General features: G+C 48.8%; 2 long non-coding RNA genes across 5 annotated transcripts; one reads left to right on the top strand and one right to left on the bottom strand.

Annotated features, from left to right (window-relative positions):
• Window positions 1-4,529: 4,529 nt before the first annotated feature.
• On the bottom strand, window positions 4,530-8,113 carry LOC134477628 (uncharacterized). Its single transcript, XR_010049672.1, has 2 exons — window positions 6,128-8,113; window positions 4,530-5,257 (listed from the first exon to the last, which is right to left on the bottom strand). It is a non-coding gene; the product is annotated as an uncharacterized LOC134477628 (long non-coding RNA).
• Window positions 8,114-9,941: 1,828 nt separating this feature from the next.
• LOC134477629 (uncharacterized) lies at window positions 9,942-23,351 on the top strand. Of its 4 annotated transcripts, none has more exons than XR_010049676.1 (4): window positions 9,942-10,670; window positions 11,029-13,417; window positions 15,928-15,988; window positions 22,012-23,351. It is a non-coding gene; the product is annotated as an uncharacterized LOC134477629 (long non-coding RNA). The 4 variants fall into 4 exon arrangements; XR_010049675.1 differs by lacking the exon at window positions 22,012-23,351 and having other exon boundaries at window positions 11,029-11,124; window positions 11,560-13,417; window positions 15,928-18,704; XR_010049673.1 differs by lacking the exon at window positions 22,012-23,351 and having other exon boundaries at window positions 15,928-18,704.
• The last annotated feature ends 505 nt before the right edge of the window (window positions 23,352-23,856 follow it).

Below are 23,856 nucleotides of genomic sequence, written 5' to 3' on the forward strand. Positions count from 1 at the left end.
GGGAAGCCTGCTCCACACCCTGCTACCTCCCTGTAAATCTGGGGTCAAAGGAACCCAGGTGCCTGTCCCATTCGCCTACACCATGGAGAGGCAACCAACCTGGGAAGTGCCTGGGGCCCCACAACCGGCTTGTTGGGAGGAAGCCAGGAGAATGTCAAGATGAAGGCGCAAAAGGCAATTTCAGACCACTAGTCCACACACAATAAGTCTGGGAGATACGGTCATGGAAGAAAACGGAAGTCACACACCTGAAATCCTGAGAGGACAGCAACTGAAGTAAGGAAACAACTTCAGGAGACCAGAAATGTCTCAGGTAAAAGAAGAAATCACAAACATACTGAAAGAATTACTCTGTATATCTAAAGAAGACATAGATAAAAAAAAGAGGAGCATAGGAAAATGATAGAAACCTTGAATGAATATAGAAAGGAATTACAATGCATGAAACAGATTCAAAGAGAGATCCAGGAAATATTGAAAAGCTGATCGAAAGCTGGCAAAACTGCTTGAAAAAGACTAAAGATAGACATTCAAACCTTAAAGATAGGAGTAATCGTGAAAGGAAAGATCTATTAAAAATAACAAGATATCAGGAAATAACAATTCAACAGCTTCCAGATGATACAAAGAAGCATAATTTAAGAGTGACAGGTATTAGTGAAGAAGCAGGGGTCAACACAAATGAAATTAAAAGGTTATTTACAGAAGTAGTAGCAGAAAATTTACCAAACATGGGAAATGGATCTGACACACAGATAAGTGGGCATATAGAAACCCAACTAGCCATCACCAAAGTATATCTACACCCAGACACATAATAATCAAGATCCCAGAAAGTCAGCACAAGAACAGAATATTGAAAGCTATTAGAGAAAAGAGACAGATCACCTACAAAGGAAAACCAATCAGAATCACAGCAGACATCAATACAAACCATTAAGTCAAGAAGAGTTTGGAGGTGTTTCAAATCCTGAAAGAAAACAACTTCCAACCCAAATTGATATACCCTGAAAAACTATCTTTCAAAATTGATGGAAAAATAAGATACTTTCATCATAAAGAACAACTGAAGGAATTCATGACCACCAAACCAACCCTCCAGAGAGTGCCAAAGAATGTTCTAGAGAGAGATGAAGATGACCATGGTTCCAGGAACAGCAGCAGAGGGTCTCAGGTCAGCAATAAAAAGAAACACAAGGAAAGGGAATCAAGAAACAAGATCCATCGATATACTGTATACAAGAAACACATTTAACTGGAAAGGAAATTCATAGACTGAAAATCAAAGGAGAGAAAACAATTGTTCCATGTGACAAGAAACCAGGAAAAAAGCAAGGGTGACTTGCCCATCAACCACACAATGGATAAGAAAGATATTTTCATGCAATGGAAAGTTACCCAGCTATAAAGGAGAATAATCTTGAGGCTTTTGTAGGTAAATGGATGCAACTGGAGATTATGTTCATGGGTGAAACAGTTTGAACTCATGCATGTGAACCCTAGCATAAGAAACAGAAGGAGTTAATGGGATACAAAAGCAAAATAGTGGGGACTGGAGATTTAGCTCTGCAGCATAAGCGCCTGCCTTGCGAGCAGGCAGTCGTGAGTTCAATCCCCGGTACCGATAGAAAGGAAAAAGACAAAAAAAAAAAAAAAAAACCAAAAGCAAAATAGTTATTGTAAGAGTGGAAGGGGAGGAAACACCTGTGAGGGAAGGGTGATAACTACTGTTAATTTCTTATTGTCTTGTCTTGAACTCTTGTATTGGTTTCACAATTTTGTTAGGTTTGGCTTTGTTCTGTCTTGTTTTGTTAGATATTACTTTGTCTGATGGTATGGGCACTATTTTGGACATAATGGGGTGTATTATGGTAATCGTAGTTTCCTATTATATTGCTTTGAAATCTTGCAATGCTTTCATTCATTTGTTTAATTGATTTTATTCTGTTTTGCTTTGTTTGATTTTATTATGTGTGATGGTATGAACAGCTATTCTGAAGAAAATAAGACATTACAGTAGCCATTGCTGATTTCCTATCATCTTGTTTTGAAGTCCTATCATGCTTTTGTTCTTCTGTTTTGATTGATTCTATTGTTGCATTTTATTTGATTTTATTATGTGTGATGCTATGGCCAACTTTTTAAAAATTTCTTTTAATTTTATGGACAACTTTTTGAGGAAAATGAGATGTGATAGTAGCCATTGTTCATTTCCTGTTACCTGGTTTTGAAGTCCTGTAATGCTTTCGTTCTTTTGATTGGTTTTATACTATTTTGTTATGTGTGATATTATTGTGTGTTAAGGTATAGTCAACTATTTTGAAGAAAACATGAGACATTATGGTAGCCACACATAAAAAAATCAAAACTATAATGCAATGATCAGCATCCTTGGGGTTTCAGGAGTAAAACTGGGGAACCCAAGGAGTTCCCTGGGACCAGCCCAGGGTCTCTGCCCTGTGAGGACTCAGGTGACGCTTCCTGGCCCACACTGAGCGCTCTGCCTTGCACTTTTGCTTAGATGAGGGGAGTGTTCTTCCCCAACAAGCATCACTAGGATGAATCATTCAGAAAATAAAACAAACAAACAAACCTCTCTCTTCATGCATTTTGAAGCCCAGCAGAAATGATCTTCAATCACTCCCTGGGGGTTCATGCATGTCATTTTATCTCATTCATGCATGGGGCAGGAGGAGGACAGAAAGAGTACAGATACAGGGCTGACCACCTCTCCCACCACTACTGATACAATCTTGCTGAGTTAGAAACAACCTAAGCTGGCCGGGGATCTAACTCAGCAGCATAAGCACCTGCCTGGCAAGCATGAGGTTGTGAGTTCAATCCCCAAGAAAAGAAAAGAAAAGAAAAGAACCTAAGCAATGTCTATCAAATTTATGTACTTATCTCTGTGGCAGCAACCCCTCTTCTAGAAATTGCCCAGATGGGTCCTTTCAAGACTGACCACTGCAGCTTTGTAATAACAAAGACTGAAAACAACCTAAGTGCCTTCCATGAGGAAATGAGGGAGATAAATTAAGTTACCCTTATTATATTATACCAGGCAAAAAATAAAGTAGATTTATATGTGTATATAAATAAAATATATATGTATAAATTAAGTAGATTACATGAAAATGCCTAAAATGTATTTTTAAGGGCAAATCAAATGGAATAGTGTATATAATATATTCTTGTTTATGAGGAGGGAGAGATAGAGATAGAGAGTGCATGGAATTGTTTTTAAGTGCCAAGGGTCAAACCAAGATCCTTGTACTTGCTAAACAATTGCTATACCCATGAGCTCCACCCCCAGTCAGAAAACTTTTAAATAATACAAAATGAAAAATAATAATAATAATACACAAATGCTGTGATGGTGGTTGCCTACAGATTGAGAGGCAGGTGGCCCGCAGTAAAGAGGGACTTTTTTGCCATATTCCTATTTTAGCATATGTATATGTACTATTTGTTCATCCAGATGAAGGAAGAAGAAAAAGAAAAAGAGGAAAGAAAAGAAAGAGCCGGTTTAGAAACCGAAGTGCTTGGGTATAACCACATCTCTCAGCTCCATCTGCCTCGCAGCTTCCCCTCTGTCCGCTGTCCCCTTCCCCTACGTGCCCACGACTCAGTCAAGCCTCAGACTCCACTGCATCACAGCCCCCGAGGACACCTCGCCTTCATGGTGAGGACCAAGGCCTCCCTTTCATGCCCAGCCACAGAAGCCTCAAGAGTCCCCACACAAGGACCTCAGATGCTTGGAGCAGGGGAGTTGCCCCAGGCTGAGCCCCGTGAGAAAGCCAAGGGGTTGGGTTTCTTGTTAAGTCCATTGGAGGAATGGCAGTTAAACACCATGGTTCAAAGAGTTTAAGATTTTCAAAAATCCCTTTTGGGGAATATGCAGCTTTTTATTGGAGGTGTCAGACGTTAATGAGAGTTCTGGATCTTTCCCAGCCTATGCAGCCTTCTCTCCCTTCCTCCTCCACCCCCACTCTTTCTAGCAACCAGCGAATCCCCCTTTGATGAATCAGGACAGGCCGAGGGTGCAAGGGACACTCCTACCCCACGTCTCAGCCCACCCCATTCACTGCAGAAGCTGAGAGGATCCTCGAAGAGGGCGGTAAAAGCCAAAGGCAAGGCTCAGGATTAGGCTCAGACACAAGCCCACAGGCCAGTCCTGCTGACCTGTTCCTCTGGCAAAGGATGAGCAGTCCTGATGCCTGCTCTGCACCAGTTAGGATGAAACCCTCCGCACACAATTGCTCCCTCTGTGAAATGATGACACCCTTAGATGTACTGAAATCCCTAAGCAGAAAGAGCTGGAGAAGCTCCATTCTGTCCAATTATGTCATTACAAATGAGCTTTTTTCATCATATTTCTAAGGCTTGTTTATTTTCCTGTCTTAGCATGCAGCCAGTGAGCCTGAAAGGTAAGCAGCGTGCCCCGTAGAGACGGGCATCTTCCAGCCGACCTGGAATAGACAAAATACTAAAACAAATGTATGGAACAAATACATTCACGCACGCATGAATGAGTGACCCTGTTTTACCTTCATCTTTATTTATAAAAAATACACATATTGGTTCATATCTCCCAAGGGTCAAGTAGATCTCAACATCAAACAACCCTGGAAGGAAGCTGATTTGTTAATTTCTGAATACCAACAAAGATGCCCCACCAGACATCAGCCTTGAGACAGGGTTCTAGTCCTTCCCCATCTCTGATCATTTATCCCTTTGCTAAAGTCTCTTTAATCGCTGAGACCAATGACTCTATACTCCCTTCCCCAGAGAGAGCCCCTTGTCTGTATCCTAGCGTTTGACCCTTGGCAGCTAGTTCGGGAGCACAGGGGTAACCCCTCTGAACCCCTTCAGGCTCTCACTGGACAGCAATGTCCAATGTCCTTAGCCTAGAAGCAGGTGTGTCAACATCCATGATGAGCACTAGCGGGTTTTTTTTATTTTGCTTTTTGTTTTTTCCCAGCGCCCACAGTATGGTTCTCAGGAGAGGAAGGGCTACTTTTCCTCTTAGCTCGTCTCTGACTCTGCCCCTTATAAAACAATAACCCAGCATTAGCTCACTTAAGAAGCCTCACCCATTCCTGAGCCGCTTAGAGTAGAAGCATCCTCACATTCATTGTTAAGTGCTGCGTGACTAACTGGATGCGTGCTGATTCCTCGTGTCCCTTTGATAGAAGGGAGGGAGGCTGCCAAGTCGTTCTTCCGCCACCGTGAGACATGTCCGTGAGAAAGGTCCCTTCTGGGAAGAGGAGGAGGGAGAGCAAGCTGTTCTCAAGATATCCCATCGGAAAGCTGGGGCGGGGGTATCCAAACAGTCATGTGTGTGCACACACACTGACATTTATGAATGACTTGACCCTTTGCTAATCGAGTGTGTTCATGCACATTATGTCTCCTAATCTAACCCCCAGGAGGTTGACAGCATTGTTACCCCCATTGTCTAGTCAAGGAGAGTCAAGTCTGAAGACTTGCCCAGATCCTACAATTGATAAAAGGCCAAATCCGGTCTACAACACAGGTTCCCGAACTCTTCTGCTTTGGCCAATTTACTTTTCAAAGACATTTTTATATTTCCACACAGAAGCCATGTTGGTGCCATGACTGCTACTGTGCCAGGTAAACGTTATGAAGCCCCTTTCCTCTTCACCAGACAGGGCCAGGAATGCTGAAGCCAAAGGCCAGCATTTCTAATCCTCCCAGGCTTGGAAAGAAAACACCATGAGGAAAGAGGGCCCACTGCCTTATGAGAGAGATGGAGATGGAGATGGAGATGGAGATGGAGATGGAGATGGAGATGGAGATGGAGATAGAGATGAAGATGGACGAGAGAAAGAGAGAGAGAGGAGAAAGAGAAAGGAAAGAAAAGAGGAGAAGGGAAGGGAAGGGAAGGGAAGGGAAGGGAAGGGAAGGGAAGGGAAGGGAAGGGAAGGGAAGGGAAAGATCAACCAGCAAACAATCCTATAAGGACTCCTGGAGATACCACACACACTTGGTTATACAAACCATACAGATATGTGCACATATGCATAATTATATGAGAATGTAATGGGATGAGCTTAGGTTTGGGGTCAAGTGGATCTGATTGACTTCCAACCATAACATTACTTACTGGCTATGAAGCTATAAGGAAATGAGCACATCTCTCTAAGTCTCCATTTTTCCCCTGTGAAATGAGGCGATTAATGGTCATCCAAAGACCTCAAAAAGCTTGAAAAAATAAAATTTAGTCCAGAGACTGGGAGAGAGAAGTCATAGGGATGTACACACAATGAGACAGAAGCCCTCAAGGAGGAGTATTTGAGAAACTCAAGATAGTGATCTAAGAAATCACACTGAAGAAAGCATTCACAAACCCCAGAAGAAAGTTCTAATTCTTTTCTGCTTATGATTTGGTTACACAGTCCAGTTCCCTCCCTCTTAAGAAAGACCCTGTTCCATGGGCAGCCCTAATGTGCCCTGCAGACTTGGCAAGAGGACTCTCCCAGCTGCCTCTACCTCGGTAGGCCTCTGTATCTCCCCCTACCCCAGGCTCCTGCGCAGAACCAAGCTGTCTCCTGAAGACAAGCAGGCCAGAGACAGACCAGGGCCTGCTGGCCTCAGCTGGGAGACAGAAAGCCCCACTCAGGAGGCCAACAGAGTCTAAAGCAGTGGTAGCGAACCTATGGCACACATGTTATTTTCTTTCCAGAAAAAGATGTTAATATATGAGTTGCTGTCCCTAAACTAAAACCTCAGTATTCAAGTTCCATTGAAGTATTGTCACTTTGTGATAAATCAGTGGGTTTTGGGTTGCAGGTTAAGAGCTCATTTCTAAAAGTTCACCATCACTGGACTAGAAGAGGGATTGGTCTAGAACTAAGAGTTTAAAAGGCCCAAGTAGGAAAGGGCCAGGCCCACTCTACCCACTTTGCCGATTTATGTGAAGGCCATTGGCAAACTTGAGAGTCAGATACTGAGATCGTTGCACAAATAAGCTTAACCAAGTCTAGAGCCAAAGGGAGATGGAGGCCGAGGCTGAAATGGGAGAGCCACCGGGGCCAGAGAGAGAAGCTTAACACGGACGAGATGGACCATGTGCAGCCACAGGTGGCCCTGGACATCAATCCCGATGACTGAGTCAGCAGCCCAAGCCGGAGGCGTGAGGAGCACCATAGGGCTGGATCAGAAACAAGCGGGGGCGGAGAGCTGGGCATGAGGGAAACCGAGGCAGTGACTTCAAGTAGGCCTCTGTGAGAAACTCAAGGTGTTTGTGGGCCCCGCAGTTACCCTGTCTTAGGGAACGGTGCCCAGGGAGGCTTTGATCCCTGCAGCACAGAACATCACAGCGGCAGACAGCGCTCGGTGCAGGACCAGCCCCGTGCTCCTCCACTGCCTCTTTAAAATGGACCTTCCCCCACCCCCGCTGCCTCTTGTGCAACACCCTGGATTTTCTTCAGCCCCTGACTTCCCCACGGCACCCCACCCTCACACTCTGTCCTGACTCAGCAGAGGGGGAAGCAGCTTCATCCAAGCCCAGAAAGGCAGGGAACACCCTTTAAAGGTTTCTCCTGACAGCCTAGGTTCCATCCCTGACAGTGTGGTCCGAGGTCATCCATGTCACCCACCTGTCTATGCTCAGGGAAGTAAAGCAGGAGTCTTGTTACCTGTGTGAATCAGTAAGACAGCCCCTTCTGCATTCTGGACACCAAGCAAAGGAGGACCTTTGATGCAATTGAAATTCAGAGAGGTTAAAACAGTTATCCACGACTGCACAGCCAGGTGGCCACCTGATTTGCTAAGAACAGTGCAGTTTGTCTTAGACTGGGCCCACGTTGGGACAAGAGACTACGCATGACTGTTCTAGGAGAGAAGCCTGGAGAAACTGTTGGTTCAGCTGGCTAACACAGCTTAGAGTGCCCAGAGCCTGAGCTTTAGTAATGTTTTCCCCTCATAATGAAAGATCTCTCCAAGCTTGGTGGGGCCTGAGTCTGGAAACCATTTGCTTACCTGCCTCCCACTTGGAAAAGCACAAGCTACTCAACTTCCCCATGACCAACAACCAAGAGGTTGGGGAGGAACCCCCTGCAGCGTTCTCTAGGGAATTCCAGCCCTGCAAACACACCTCTGTCCCGTCCCCCCCACCCCCCCTACCCTCCCCCACCCCACCCCACCCCGCAGAACCTTGATCCTTGCATGGAGTGCCTGGCTCCTGCTTCCTGCACTGCAGGACCCACAACCAGCCCAGGGCTTGGGACAGAAGCCTGGGGCTGGGAAATCTTGGCCAGGCCTCCAGGCCTAATTCAGAAGAAAGTACCCCCACCAGCTTGGGCCCCGGCTTTCTCCTGTTAATTGAGATAATGACCCAAATTGCTGGATTGCTTCCAACTTGAAAGGGGCTTTGTGATGCTGGGATGAAAGGAACCGGTCTCAGTACAAAGGCTGGCCTGGGGGTGGGAGCCTGGCCCCAGGCCCTCCCCAGGCCCAGCTGAGTCATTTCCTCACTTCTGGCTGGATTTCACCTCAAATCCAGGCACCTCTAACTCTCTCTCTCTCTCTCTCTCTCTCTCTCTCTCTCTCTCTCTCTCTTTCTGGGGCTATTGTGTGTATGTGTACATTTGGAGGGATCCCAAAGAGTCTGAGGACACAGGTTCAAATCTCAGTTGGTCACCGAGGTCCTTAACCCAGGAGAGGCATAAAGTGCGGCTGGCCTTGCCTCAAGCAGAGATGCTGTCTTGCATCCCTGGCTACAGGACACTCCCTTGACGCATCTGAGAGCTTGAGACGACTCAGCCATGACCAACCTTTGTTACACTTTAAGAAGCCCAAGAACAAAGACATGCAGAGATTTTTTGAGGTTACAGAACACATCCTAGGATAGCAGATCTCTAGCTCCTTCCCCGAGGGACAGCCAGACCTCAGTGGCTCTCTCATTTTAAATGGCACTCAGACCATGATTATCATAGTGTTTGGTTACCAGGAAACTGAAGAAGCACAGACATGGTCTTGACCTTCAAGAATTTTCCTCTACTGCTGGACTAGTATCTCTTTAGTACCTAGGGAGATCACTAGGTCTTTCAGATTAAAACAAAAACAAAAACCTGAGGGTTGAGCAACAGATAAAGTCTGATGAAGGTCAGAGGTAGGAGCTGCTAGGAAAAGGATTCAGGGAATGGCCCCTGCCAAGGACAGAACTATAATGGGCCCCAGGACATTTTCTCACTGGCATCATGAGACTGAGCTCCCCAAACCAGGTTTGGTAGGGTCTCTTGATGAGGCATCTCAAGTCTTCTGCTTCCCAAGGAACTAGGGTTCCTGGTCAACTTTTAGCCTTGAAGTTAATAGTATGTCAGGGCTCCCTCCAGGACGGGTCCTGTGCCGGGGACAGGAGGTCATGGTCTCTGTCTGCTGAGTAGAGAAGAACCACATGCATCTGGCCAGCCTGAAAGTGACATATGTTAAGATGGACACCACTACAGGCCAGGAGAGGAGGGACAGGCTGCTTCCAAGCGCAGAAGGCAACTCACTGCTGCTTTGTGATCCAGACCCTCTCCTTCTCAGTTTTGAGACCTTGGTCACCAGTAGGAGGCCCAACATGTCTTTCTTTTAAAAAGCCAGACCTAGCTGGGCTTGCAGTAAGCTGTATACAGTCCTTTCTCTAAGTTTTCCCATTCCAGAACACCCACATGATGGGAACAACCAATGAGACCCCCCACAGTGGGGACCAGTGGGTTGGCTACACACACGTGAAGTCTTAAGATAGCACCAGGCTCAGATCTAGCACTTAATCCTCTGCTCCCGGTCCTTCCAAATTTGTGCTTACTAGAAAGCAAGGAGACGCACTGGCGTGAACCGTAAAGAACTCTCCAGAGCAAGGGTGATTAAACCCCAGAACCGCAGCATGAGGGAGTGGATGCTGACTGCTCATCCGTTTGAGGTGGCTTGGGAGGAGCCTGGTCTGGAGGCAGGAGGATTGCGGCAGTGACTTCTCAGGTCTACTGTGGGCTTGGGCAGATCTGAAGGATGCAGGGAGAGCAGAGCCGGAATCGGAATGTGAGCGGCTCGCCAGTAGGTTTTCCTATTTTTCTGGGCACAAGGCTCAGCTCCTCCTGGCACTAGTCCTCGCTGGGGCCCTGACTCCAGCTTGTTAGTTTTAACAGGAGCAATTTCCTTTGAACTCAGTTTGAATTAGCATCACCATGGCGATGGATGGGGTTTTCACAAGTCGACCTGGTCTTCACCTCTCAAGCAATTAGTTCTCAGGAGAAAAGGAGGAGGAGAAGGAAAAGGAGGAAGAAAAATAAAGGGTCTGGGAAGAAAACAGGAAAGGGGGAAGGGGAGGAGGGGAAAAGGAAGAAGAAAAGTAATAGCTTTGGGGCAAGTGGAAGATGAGAAGACGGAATTCCCGTGACTACAGGAAGGCTGGAGAGGAGACGAGAGGAAGCGGGTGACGAGAGAGAGATTCAGACTAAAGGAAGAAGATTGCATCCCATCAGGCTAAGCCAGGGACCTGGATACCCCAAGGCCTTCCCTTCCCACCCGCTCCCTGTGCACCACCTACCGGGAGAAGCACGGGAGAGCTGGGGATCCCTCCTGCAGCAGCAAGAAAAGCACTGTTTTAACTCTCTCTAGAGGGAAAATGACATTGGAGATTCAACCAGCACTGCAGCAAATCTGTAGGTGCTTTCAGTAGCATAAGAACTGTAACTACTAATTCTTCCCATCCATGGTTATAAGATACCTGTCCTTTTATTTGAGGCTTCTTCATTTCATCCATATTTCTATACAGTTACTTTATCTCCTTGGCTCAATGCATTCCAAAGTATTTTTATAGCTATTACAAATGGAATTGTTCTTTAATAGCTCTATATTTCTTTTCTACCTAACTCATTATTAGCATATAGAAATGCTACTGATTTTTGAGTGTTGATTTGGCATCCTGCAACTTTATTGTAGTTATTAGCTCTCAAAATTTTTTGTGGATTCTTTAAGTTTCCTGTATATTAAATTATATCGCTCTTCTTTTCCTTTTAGGATGACTTCTATTTTTTTTCCTTTTGCCTGCCGCCCAGCCCACGCACAGTCCCCCTCCAGGCAGGATGCCTACCTTCAGCCCTTACCTGGGATCAGGTAAGAGACAAGAGAAGGATCTTACCAGGTACAGTGACACACATCTGTGCGACCAGCTACTTAGGCTGTTGAGGCAGAAGGATCACAAATTTGAGGTCAGCCTGAGCAATGTAGTGAGACTTTGTCTCTAAATAAAAAGAGCCGGGATGTAGCTCAGTGGTAGGGTGCACCTGGGCTCAATATAAAAGAGAAGGGAAAAGAAAACAAAAAAAAAGGGAAAGGGACTAATGGCAGTGCTGGCTTCTCCCTCAGTTTGAGGTGGGGGAGGTAAAGGGAAGGGGTGGCTGTGTGCGAGGTGGCCCGTCCCATCAGAGACCCATGGGACAGATTCCACATGCCTCCGTGGGGTCGCTGCTGGCCTGCCTGTCAGCTTTCTCAGTTCCTTGGAGCTTCGTGAAGATAGTGACTAGGTCTGCATTGTTGTTGAATTCCCAGGCTCTAGCACAGTGTCTGGTGCGTGTCACACAAGCCGTAGGCATTTTCCAGGTGAATCAGTGAGTGGATTAACAATGACTACTTCCCCAGAAGGAATATAACAACACTCTCAGAGTGAAGAAGAGGGGAACAGCCAATCAGAAGCCATGAGAATTTAACGGAGAGAGGATTTCTATTGGAGACTCAGTCCATGCCCTCCTCCAGGAAACCCTCCTGAGTGAGCCACTCCCCTCATGCCCCTCCCCAGCTCTCCATAGACCCTCCATGGTCTGCAGCTCCGGAAGTCACCCCTGTCACCATGCACTGTGATTGCTGATTTGTTCCCACACCTCCCCAGCTAAGTGGGCCCTCATGGGAGCAGGGACTGTGTCTGATTGCCAGTTCTTTGCAATCTCTGTGCAGTGTTCATGCATGAAGGCACCTGAGCCCAGCATAGGGGCAGGTCTCTGGCTCTCCCAGGCCAGTGGAGGCAGCCCCAGGGAAACAAATGTGTAAACCATGCAACACGGCGTGCCCAGGGGAAAACAGGCTGCAAGAGGGTGAGGCATGGGGGCTGCAGAGAGCCAACGTATGTCTGTTCTGTCCAGAGCAAGAAGAGGTGTCCCCGATCACCACTCAATGCTCTGTCTGTTGAGAATGTGCAGCCTCCTCACAGGGAGCCTGCTGGTTGCAGGAAGGTTTGCAGACAGAAGAAAGACGAAGCATCCTGCCTCCCACACAGACTCTGAGGAAGGACCTCGGCTTGGAAAATGTCACTGTCATAATACTAGCATGCTCCCTTTTGGTGTCTTTGTGATTCCCTCCTGTCTCTCTGAGTCATGTCACACTCACCCCACACACTCCCAGCAACGTGAAAAGCCAAGAGAGAGGGCTGAGGGTTCAGCTCCAGCCCCTACTGCTCCTGGCCAGGCTGGCATCGTGTCAGATTTTAGCAAGTTACACGCTGTTTTGAGGTCTCTGGTTCCCCATCTGTGAAGTGTGCATAATGATAGCCCCGGCCTGCTTTTCTTTAAAAAGGGAATAAAACAAAACAAAACAATAAAGCTAATCAGAACAGACCAATGAAGATGATACAGGACTTCAAAACAAGATAATAGGGAATCAACAATGGCTATCATAATGTCTCTTGTTTTCTTCAAAATAGCTGCCCATATCATCAGACATAATAAAATCAAAACAAAAGAATGAAAGCATATTTTAAAGAAAATAAAACCAAACCAAATAAAACAGAACAGTCATTTAAAACAAAACAGTGAAAATGATATAGGATTTCAAACAGGATAATAGGAAATCAACAGTGGCTACCATAATGTCTCTTATTATCTTCAAAATTGCTGCCCGTACCATCAGACATAATAAAATCAAACAAAACAGAACAGAATCAAGCCAATCCAAACAGAACATTGAATAAAACAAAACAATAAAATGGAACAAAACAAAACAGTGAGAACAATGTTGGATTTCAAAAAGAAGACAGAAGGAAAAATCCCATATTTGTTGTAATGTTATCCTCTTAATAGATGCTCAGAATACTGGTTTCAAGCCTGCAAAGTCAATCAAACAATACCAGCATTAAGTCGTTTGATACGTCAGTTGCTAGGAACTCAGCCTGTGCTCCGAATCAGGCAGTTGCTGGGGGTGAGGGGACAGTGTTCTTGTCTCCTAGCCCACATGCTGGTTGGCTCACGGGAAGGGTAAACTGGCTTCTTGTTACTCCCCTCAGATCCAGGAAGACTGACAGGGCTTGGTTCTCCTCCTGGGCCATGCATGGATTCCGCCAGCTCTTGGGAAGTGTGAACTGGCTTCTTATTATTCCTCCCAGGCCCAGTACGGCTTGTACCTGGTCTGCTTTTTTAATGTAAGAAATTTTTTAAAATTTCAAGACAAAGTAGGAGAATAATAATAGTTAATACATTGCATATAATTATCTTCAAAGTAATTACTCAGAGTATGAGATATGGGCATACCAAAGGTATTAGCACAAATTTTCTTTTCAACGGACTAATAGAAAGTAGTAGTATAACTATCTTGTATTTTCCCCTCTCTCCCTTTCCCCACCCTAATTCCTCTTTCCTTTGGATAAATTTCTGCCCATTTCACCCATTATATATTATCCCTTGTATATTTTGGACCTGTTTACTCCTTCGGTTTCTCACACCAGGGAGACGCTAGGTGTATATACGTGGCCCGCTTTGGTGGTTGCAAGGATTGAGGGAGGCAACCCTTGTCCTGCATCCCAGCCCCCAAAGAACTGCTCAGCGATGGCTGCTATCACTTTCCATCCCTACTGAGGCTTCCTCTCCCTGCAGGGTGAAATGAAGTAAATTCTTTGTTTTCTTTTCTGAGAAAGAATCTTGCTATGTAGCTCTGGCTGGCTTTGACCTCACTACGTGGTCCAGGCTGGCCTCAAACTCATGACCGTCCTCCTGCCTCAGCCTCCTGAGTGCCAGCTAACAGGCATGCACCACCACACCCAGCTGTAAATCCTTTCTTTACCCCTCATTTCATCCACTCCTCTCCTCCATGGGCTTCGTGTCTCTTCCGAGTATCTCTGCGCGCTGATGTCATGTCTCCATCTGTCCTAAGAATTCCCGCTGCCTGACACTGTCTTGCCCTGTTTCTCCCCCTTTGGCTTTTTCCATTTCTCCCTTTGCTTTCCTAACAGCTCTTGCAAGCCCTCACCCTTTTCCCCTGCCTCTTTCCCCTCGTCCTGCCTTCGGTCTTTCTGTGGCTCCCTCCCTCCCCTTTCCTCCTCTGCGGCTCATTATAAAAAAGAAATCTTTCTAAATACGTATGCCAAAAATGCACTCATCCCCCAAGGACCCCGTCCAGCACAAAGGCCTGGTTCTTTCGGGCTGCTCCGTGTGGCCCCCTTCCTGCCCACTGCTTTGATTCGTGGCCTCATTCACATGACTGGGAGGGCTAACGGGGCACTTTCCCATGTGGCTGGGCGGGGAGGAGGGCTGAGGGCCGAGAGCTGGATGAAGAGCCCAGCAGCCTAGAATCTTCCCAAAGTCTGGCTCGTCCAGACAGAAAAAACAAACTGCTTGCTTATCTCATGAATAACCCTTTGGAGCCTAAAAGATTCCATCAGATGTATATAAGAGATACAGGACAGAAGCCCAGGCATGTTGTTGTAGTTTTGTTTTGTTTTGTCTTTTTCCTTTTTAATCAATACCAGGGATCAAACTCACGACTGCCTGCTTGCAACGCAGGCGCTTATGCCGCTGAGCTAAATCCCCAGCCCTGTTGTTGTAGTTTGTAATCCCAATATTCAAGAGGCTGAGACAAGAGGGTCCAGAGTTTAAAACCAGCCTGAACTACATAATGAGTCCCTATCTCAAAACAGAAGGGGAAAAAAAAGATGCAGGGTGGAGATCAGGAAGATTGTGGGACAGCCATAACGCAGAAGGGTGGGTCTCGGAACAAAGATGCGGCTTTCTTTCTGAAATGACCTGGGAACTCTCTGTGGCTCAGAGCCAAAGCAAGGGCCCTGTGATCCCAGAGAGACCCTCTGCAGGGAACCATCCCCTAGGCCTGTTCCAGTCCCCACAACCCGCCTTGTGCACGCTCTCTGGCCGAATCCTTGGGCCACGGGAGCAGTGACCCACACCACGTGCAGCTCCTCCCCTCACCAGCCCAGATGACCTTGCTCCAGAAGAAAACAACCCTCGGGGCTGGGGGAAGGGACCAAGGCCAAAGAGAGGCACAGACAGGGCCCGCAGTTCCTGGTGCAGAGCAGCCTTGCTGCGGGCTGCAGCACAGATACCCAGGCCGAAGGGCAGCGCTGCCTTGAGGCTGTGGAGCTGCCTGGTGCATCGAGGTGGTGGCGAAGGCCTCAGCCTGGGCTTTTCCCACCCTGGTGTCCTGATTCTCTGTTTCCTAGTACTTTCCATATATGTGTCCTCATCGGCTTCTCTTCCCTGCCCCACCCTGCAGCAGCTGGGTGGCTGGAAGCCAGTGGTGTTTCTGAGTTAATAAAAAACTCCTGTACTTTGCTCTTAAAATGAGGCCATCATCCCTTTGTCCCGGGCACTCTGGTCTGCTTACCTTTCCCTGGTTTACTGGTTTAAACCGTGTTTAGAAGAACAAGAAAGATCTGGGTGTGGTGGTGCATGCCTGTAATCCCAGCATTTGGGAGGCTGAGGCAGAAGGATTACCATGAGTTCAAAGCCAACCTGGGCTCTCCAGTGAGTTCAAGGCCAGCCTGAACCATATAGCTCAAAAACAAAACCAAACAAACAAACATATAAACCAGTATACAGGGAAAATTGGAGAAGGGAAGGGAATTAACGTCTATTAGTGGCCCCCTGCTAAATAGCAGACCCAGGGCTGCGGTCCCACTGCGTGTCTCCATTTTGCATTTAGGAAACTGAGACACAAAATCATAAGGAACCCTGCTGCAAAGCTGCCGTGCATCAAATAAGAGGTGAGAATGTTTTGAAGACTCCAGTGGAGTTTTAAAGTGTTCCTATATGAGTTAGAAAATTCCACAATTGTCCACTGAGGAGAGACCGAAAGCTAAGGAGAGCGAGGTGGGTACAGGTTGGAAAGAAGGGGTGGGAAGCGCCCTGGGAAGACAGTCTGGGCAGCCAGTCTGGTGCTAGGCCAGAGGGACAGCCCCAAGAGGACTGGGAAGGCCAGGGAGATAGAAAATTCCTTAGGCTTGGAGGCCACTCTGGGGCAGCCTGTGTGAGGATGGAGTGTTTTGAAGAGCAGCACCCAGCTGCCCTGGAGCCTGGGAGAATCCTGGCCTGGACTGAGAAGTGGGGGTTTGGGATCCATTTCTGGAGAAGCCAGGGAGAAAGGACGCCCCATGTGAGCCTGGAAGGGCCTGGCAAAGCAAGCCCTGTCGTTTCCCCCTCTAACACCTCCGCTCCTCAGCCTCAGCCCCCCACCCCTGGGCATCCTACAGCAACCCTAAAAGTGGGCCCCCGGGCCCCTTTTGCTTCCCTTCTCTCTCCACATCCCCCACCCCAGCCCCCTCTGCTCCCCTGAGGAGTGAATCCAGATCCTGAACTGGAAGCTTCTTCACAGGAATCTGGGGGGCCTGGGGCTGAGGGAGGAAGAAGAGGCCTGAAGGAGAGTGGCGCAGGAGGGGTCACCAGTGGGGACCGACATGGGAGGCTCATGAGTTCCTGGTGGGAGAGGGGAAAGCTGAAGAACTGAGTGTCACAGAAACTGTGAAACTCTCAGAAAGATGTGGGGTGCAGAAACAGAAGAAGAATCCAGTGAGACTGGGGAAACCTACAGAGGGCACATGGAGCACCTCTGCCTGGGAAGGGCATGATGGGAAGATCGGGGACCTTCCCAGGCTGGGGAGTACCCAGGTCTCCCAGGGGAGGGCAGGCCTTGCCTGAGGTTGGGTGATGGGGCCCTGACTGGCTTGAGATGTGATTCTGTAGGTGGCTGGCAGTGAATCACGCCTTTTTGTGTGTCGCATGTTTCTGTGTGGGCGTGCTGAGTCAGTGTGTGCTGTCTTGCAAGTCTGAGGCTGTGGGTGTTACTTGTGGGTGACAAATCCAAGAGTGCTGTCCCCATGCGCCACAAGGGGCCCCCAGAACCGGAGGAGCCATGCTTGTGTGAGCCGGTATAGTCACACCGTCCCTTCTCTGTGCCACGTGGTTCTGACTGTGCCTCCACATGGCCTGCTGCAATCAGGGGTGTGTCTGCATGTGTGAGTGTGTGCACACAAGGATGGCCACCTGTAGAGACAGGAGCCAGCTCTGCCGTGACGATCCTGCATAGATGGCTGGGCACCTCTGAGAAGGCAGAAGCGATGGTCAGGCAGCTCCCAGCTCCAGCGAAATCCAGGTCCTGGGTTTCCAGCTGTCCCCACTAAACTGGGCACAGATGTGTGAGGCTTTGCTGCAGCCATAAACAGACCTCCCAGGATTTTTCCAGAGGAAATGCAGAAATATTCTGGTGTCTGCTCTGGGCAGGAAGAAAGAGAGTGGGGCTGGGACTGCAAACCCGAGAGCCCCTCAAAGGCCAGCAGAGGGGGAAGGGCTTTGATGGCTTCCAGCTGTGGAGGCCTCAGGAGGCCCAGCCTGCAGCTGTGAGAGGGCAGGCCCAGCTGCCAGGGACACCAGGCCCCTGGGGCCCAGGCTACCCCTGCTCCACTCTGCCCTGGGCCCCTGCATACCTCAGGACACACGGACATCACCGTGACCCTGCCCCCCCCCCACACACACAGGGCACACACTACGCAGACCGCCAGCCCCACCGCCGCCTCACCATCACGTAGACACACACTTGCTCCCTCACATCCTGTGCCCACAGCTCACAGCCGCAATCACAGACACCCCACACACCCTCATGAAAATCACCAGCCTTCCCACAAGTACCAGGATCCCACACGGCGGTCCCCACACCCCATCAAAGTACAGATCCCAGGACGCCCCCACCCTGCCTACACCCTTCCAGGCCTTTCTAAGCCACAGAATAGGCATGGTGTTGTTCTCAGCCCCATGTCAAAGCAAACTGATTAGAAGTCCAGAAGAACTGGACACATTCCTAGCCTAGATCACCTAAGTGACTTTGGCTGCCATCACCGCCTCACCTGGAGCCGGAAGATGGATTCTCCAGTTGAACTGCAACACCCTCGCCTCCACCCTCACCAGGGATAGAAGCAGCTCTGTCTTCAGCAAATGACCCTGGGGCTCAGCCCTGGTGGCGCTCTGCCCCTGGTGTACTCACTGAGCAGCTGGTCTGTGCCAGCCAGGCATGTGCCAGGCCAGAAGGCGGCTTGGGCCGGAAGAAATGCTTGCTACACCTTCAGAGCCCCCAGCTCAGCAGCAGGGATGGGGCTAACCTGCTCCAGGAGCCACTCCATGCCCTTCAAGGAAAGGGGGCGACATACTGTGGGGCCGAGCCACAGTGAGAACACTCAGGCCCGGAAATGAGATGGGAGGGCCCCTAGGGGAGGTGACTTGTGGCAGGCCTGAGCAGTGGGCAGCATTTGTCCGTGCAGGTCATGGGGGACAGTGAAGAAGTGGACCGCACTGCTGGCCTCCAGAACACAAAAGCCCATCACCCCGTTTTGCTGTATTCCAGTAATCTCACTTTATTTTGTTTGCGTGAATATCTGTTTTTATCTGTCTCCATCTCTAGAATGTAAATTAAATGACAGCAAAGCCCTCAAAGGTCTTGTCCATTGTTCTTGGTGACTGTGTCTCCAGCTCTTACAACAGAGCCCTGGCTCCCTTAGTGGAGGAGGAAGGGAGAGGAAAAGACAAAAAGGAAGAAAGGAGAGAGGCAGAAACGAAGAAAAAAAGGTGAGAGGCAAGGAAGCGAAGGAGAAATCCTCCCATGCCCAGGCATAAGGACATGGCATGGCGTGGACGTGCACCCTGCAGGAGTAAGGCGGCAGTGGCCTTGAAGCAGGGGCTGAGGAAGGCGGCCTTGACGTCCAGCAATGGACAGCCACCGGTGTACAAGCTGAGCAGTGATGGGTACAGACCAGTGGGCCCTGGGCCTGGCCAGTGAGCAGGCAAACTCTGCTTGACCATGAGACGCTTGGATCTCAGATAGAGCCAGCTAATGGGTAAACCAATATAATAATTCGACTTATAGCATTGAAGATTCCTACGTGGACCTATTAGAGTTTACATTACAGGGGCAGGGACAGATAAAAACTTAGACAAGCAGGAGGAATTCAGATATTTCCTCTCCGTGTAACTTCATCCTGAGACCAGCCAGCAGGAACCAATCCCAGGTGGAAACAGGTATGATGCAAAATCTTGTCTTGGAGAAGACACGTATGTATGAAGAAGCCATCTCACTGCCTTTTTCTAAGTTACACGTGAAGAGTGAGGTCTAATCTTCAGAAAAGGAAGCAGTTATCCACCATCCCTTCCTGGGAGCCTCTTTTGCTCTTTGAGTGTGAACCAAGGCAATCCCCACATGTCACCTTTACTAGAGAGTAGCTCGCTTGGCGCCAGTGCCAAAGCACCGGGTGGCATTAGCAAGTGGCAGGGAACAGGCAGGGGCTGGGTAAGAAGGTTTTTGTGAGCTACCTGCCCAGTTCCCAAAGCCAGGCAGAGCCAACGCTATAGGGAGGTTTCACTGTAAACTTTCTCCAGCTGGGAGGGCTTTTATCTGAGTGAAAGGCATCCAGGAGGGCCCAGGGTACAGTCAGGAGCTGGGAGGTTTTGTCTGAGTTTCAGCAGGGCTGTCCTGAATGCTGTAACCTAATGATATGATTAGGGTCCATCTCAGCTGAAGCCATATCACAAGTCTGCGAGGAGCCTGAAGGTTGGGTCTTCTGAGGTGAGGCTGCCCTGTCTGCAAAGCTGTGTCTGGGCTCTGCTCCTGACCCACAGAGACGCATTCGGAGCAAGGCACCTGGATGGAGATAGAGCATGATGGGTGTGGGCACAGGCCCTGGACTTGGGATCTGCTGCCCAACCATGGCCACTGGGCAGTTCTGTCCCACAGGCAGCTCAGTTCCACCTTCTGCACCGCGGTCTCCTCATCGGCAAAATGAAGAAATCGAGGCCACTCTGCCTACTTCAGAGGGCTACTATAGAGACTGAAAAAGATGCGATGGAAGGATCATGTGCTGCAAACTTGGGGGACAGTAAGGCCCTTCTCTCCTTCTGATGGCACACAGTGTGGCACCAGAGAGGACTAGAAAGGCTCTGCTCTCAGGATGAAGTAGGACACTCTTGCCTGTCATCAACTCTCCAGGGCCTGTGTCCCAAACTCACCACTCACCGTCCGTCCAGGTGACCATAAACCAGACGTTTCAGGCCCACTGGGCCTTCACTGCCTTTGAACTGGGAGGAGAGGGGAGTCCGTGCTTACTGATTACCAAGGTGCTTTCAAGCACAGCATTTGTCCCCTAGAGCCTGAATCCTCCTATGTCCCCTCCCACAGCTGGGGGGAGACCAGGGAAGAGGCAGGTGGGCTCCCAGTGATGAGTGTGCTGGCTGGGTAGCAGCTGAGGATAACTGCAGGCGGGGACAGAGGACGGGACTCCCTAAGAGCAGGGACAGCAAGGGTCCAAACTGCACTATGTGAATGGAAAGGAATGGAGACTGTGGTGTCAATAGGAGGCTGCTGGGAATCACATTATGCAACCATTATCCATCCTTCCATTTTTGTTCGTTCATCCGCCTGCACCACAAGCTCGGCAGGAGCCACTGCTGAGTGGCAGACAGGATCCTGCACATTGAGAATGTAGCCGTGAGTACATTCAGTCTCTTGGGAGGTGACAAAAGAAGAAAACATGGTTCGGTGACAGTGTGAGAAGTGCCAGGGCAGCAGCTACAGCGGGTGCTGTAGGAATACGGGGTGCTGCCGAGGGTGGGGGGCCCTGAGGAGGACCCGAGTTCAGTCAAACAGGGCAGCTCCCACCTGAGCCCTGGCAGCCAGCTTGCTGAGATGGTGGGAAAAAGCCCAAGTCGCTTGGTGCCCCACAGCTTAGAGGGTGGTAAGAACAAAATACCAAGAGAAAGGTTACTGGGTGGGATAATTAATGTTTTGCCAAGGAGGAAAATATTAGTGTGTGCTGCTCAGCATGCAAACACCTCAACTAACAAAGCGGCTGGGAGAAAACACGCAGGACAGACGGTGGGATTTTTCTCATACAGATTAAAAGGAAGAAGAGATGGGAAAAAGTGTCACAAACGTACGTCGTCCCGCGGCTGAAAGAACATTCTCCACCATGCAGGAAGCAGAGGCCCAGCTTAGGAACAAGACGTACTGGTCTCCCTCCGGCACAACCATCATCCTGGCAGATAGACCCATCCAGCGCACCTGTCATGGGGTCATGCTGGTCGCAGGGCTGCCAGGGGCGTTTGTGAGCACGCTAGCTCAGCATTTTAAGGGAGATGAGATTCCTTTTTTTCCTTTTATGGCACTGGGGTTAAACCTGGGCCTCAAGCATGCTAGGCAAGTATTCTCCCAACGAGCAGCCCTGACAAGGGATCTCTGATTGGCTGGAGTACACTGAGCAGGTGTTTCTTCTAGAAACCTGCCTCCTCCCCAGAGAGTCTCGTCTCCTCAAGCAGAGCTGCCTGTCTCCAGCTTGTGTCTCAGGAGGAAGGGACAGCTTAATAATGAGGAAGTGAAAGAATTCTTCTTACGTGGGCTTAACTATGTTTTCAGAAACTCCAGGTGACAGGACAAATCCCATGTAGATACTTCTCACATTGATGTCAAAGCTTACTAAGAATTTCCAATCAGTGCCAAGTCCACCAGAACCATGGGGGTGACTACGAGGCTTCTTTCTAAACGTGCCCTCTACCCCAGGTGCCATTTCAGGGACTCTAGCATGAGGCTCCCCAATCGAGGAGAGAACTGGATTGAGTCCACAGACGAAGCTTCAGGAAGCGCCTTCTTCCCCTCACGACTTCAGCTCTGGGCTGAGCCGTGAAGGAGAAGCTCCAGCCAGGCTTGGTGGTGGCCGCAGTCTGCTGACCTTAAACTTGTTCTTACTATTACCAGATCAGCCTCAGAGCCCAAGCAAGGCCACTCTTCATCTGCATGGGGACCAGATGCAGCATCAGAGAAGTCCAGGACCCTTTATCCTACACGGGACAAGATTGAGCCTGGGTCTTGCCAGCCAGTTTCGGTAGGGTGACTCCCTTGTTTGTGTCCAGGGGAGACCCAGAACCAGCAGTCCCCACCACACGGGGCCTGTCAGGGAGACGGTTTGGGTTTGCCACTGTGCTGTTCCTGGCAAGGACCGGTGCTGTTTATGGCTCTGGCTTTGAGAGCTGTGGTCATCCTGAGGTCTTTCTCTACCCAAGCTGACTGCCACCTCCTTGGTCATCAAAGATCATCGCACATGACCACCATTCTCCTTACTCATCCCCACTTACACAGCAGCTGCAAGCCCTCTTCTTGTAGGTGCATCGTCTCTACAGAACACAACCAGTGACTCTTGGCCCAGTCAGCGCTTCCCAGTGTAGACCCCACAGGTCAGGTCAGTCCAGAGTGGACACTGGCCAGCATATCAACTCTCAGGATCAAAGTGAACTTGCATTAGAGTCCCAGTTTTGCCAGATCTACTTGATCTTGACATGTTCTGGATGCTTTTCCCAATAAAATAGCAAATGTGCTTACTGCAGAGATTTGTGAAATTAAATGAGGCCATATTTAAAAATAAGCAAACAAAAAGCCTCCTGTTTAACCCCTTTCTCCTTCTGTCTTAGGTCAGAGATCTGGACAGCAGACTCTTGAGAGTTTTGGTGCATTCACTGGGGTGATCTTGGGAGGAGTACAGGGAGCGAGCTTGGGTTGAGGGAGGTGGGGGATAGATACACTGCTATGACCAAGGCTGGGGGGCGGTGAGTGGCTCATCCTGAAGGACGGGCTGGGGCACGCACCAGACACCCGCCACAGCCTCTCAGCTCTCCCTCCATGCCAGTCCCAACTGCAGTTTCCGAGAATCGAGCTCAGGTGACTTTAGCAGAGAGACTGACTGGGAACGAGGAGGCCAAGCTGTCAACCCGGGTGGGTCGATTTGCACACATCTTTCCACTGCTTCTGCTTTTAGCTTCCCTTGATTTTGCTAGTTTGTGGTCCTGGGATTGAACCCAGGACCCTAGACGTGCCAGAGAAACCTTCACCTGAGCTCCATCCCCAACTCTTTGAGACAGGCTGGCCTCAGACTTGCCACCCTCCTGCTTCCTGCTTCATCCGGGATGACAGGAGGTGATGTCACGGTGCCCGGCTTCATTTTAAAATATGGTAAAACCAGAGCATAATTGTTCCAGAAACACGCCTGTAATCCAAAACACTTGTATATCAAAGTGAATTTCCTCATAAGAAATAAGGGAAACTCAGATGATTTATTCTACAGCCTCAAAATATTTATGTAAAAATGATTACAATACCACAATAAAATGCAAAATAATGAAGAAAACACAAAATATAAAGGAAAACAAATGAATTAACCTGCAGTTCCCTTTGAAAATCATGGCTTGTGTGAGAGGCCTTCTCCTCCTCCTCCTGCAGATGAGATCCCCTCCCTAACCTCTTGCTTTATGGAGACAAAAACCCATAATCCTGTAGAGCAAAGAAAAAGACAGAGAAAAACCACTGGTTCAGTTGTGATCATATGATGTCTGCCATCCCATATTTTTAGGATTGCAAGACATGGCTCATTCATCAAGTGAAAATTTATTGGAAATGTTTGCTCATTTGCAGAACAAGTTACTCACAATCCAGAGTTTTACTGTAGGATCTAATAACTTCCCCCTACCCTCCCTGTGGGGCTACAGGGAAGGTAACACGCCCTAAGCCAACTGTGAAGTGCTTGAAACCCCGTGGCAGATTTAACAGAAC

This window comes from Cavia porcellus, unplaced genomic scaffold (genome assembly GCF_034190915.1).
Source record: "Cavia porcellus strain 051 isolate PalLab524CR breed Dunkin Hartley unplaced genomic scaffold, mCavPor4.1 scaffold_9, whole genome shotgun sequence".
Lineage (NCBI taxonomy): Eukaryota > Metazoa > Chordata > Mammalia > Rodentia > Caviidae > Cavia > Cavia porcellus.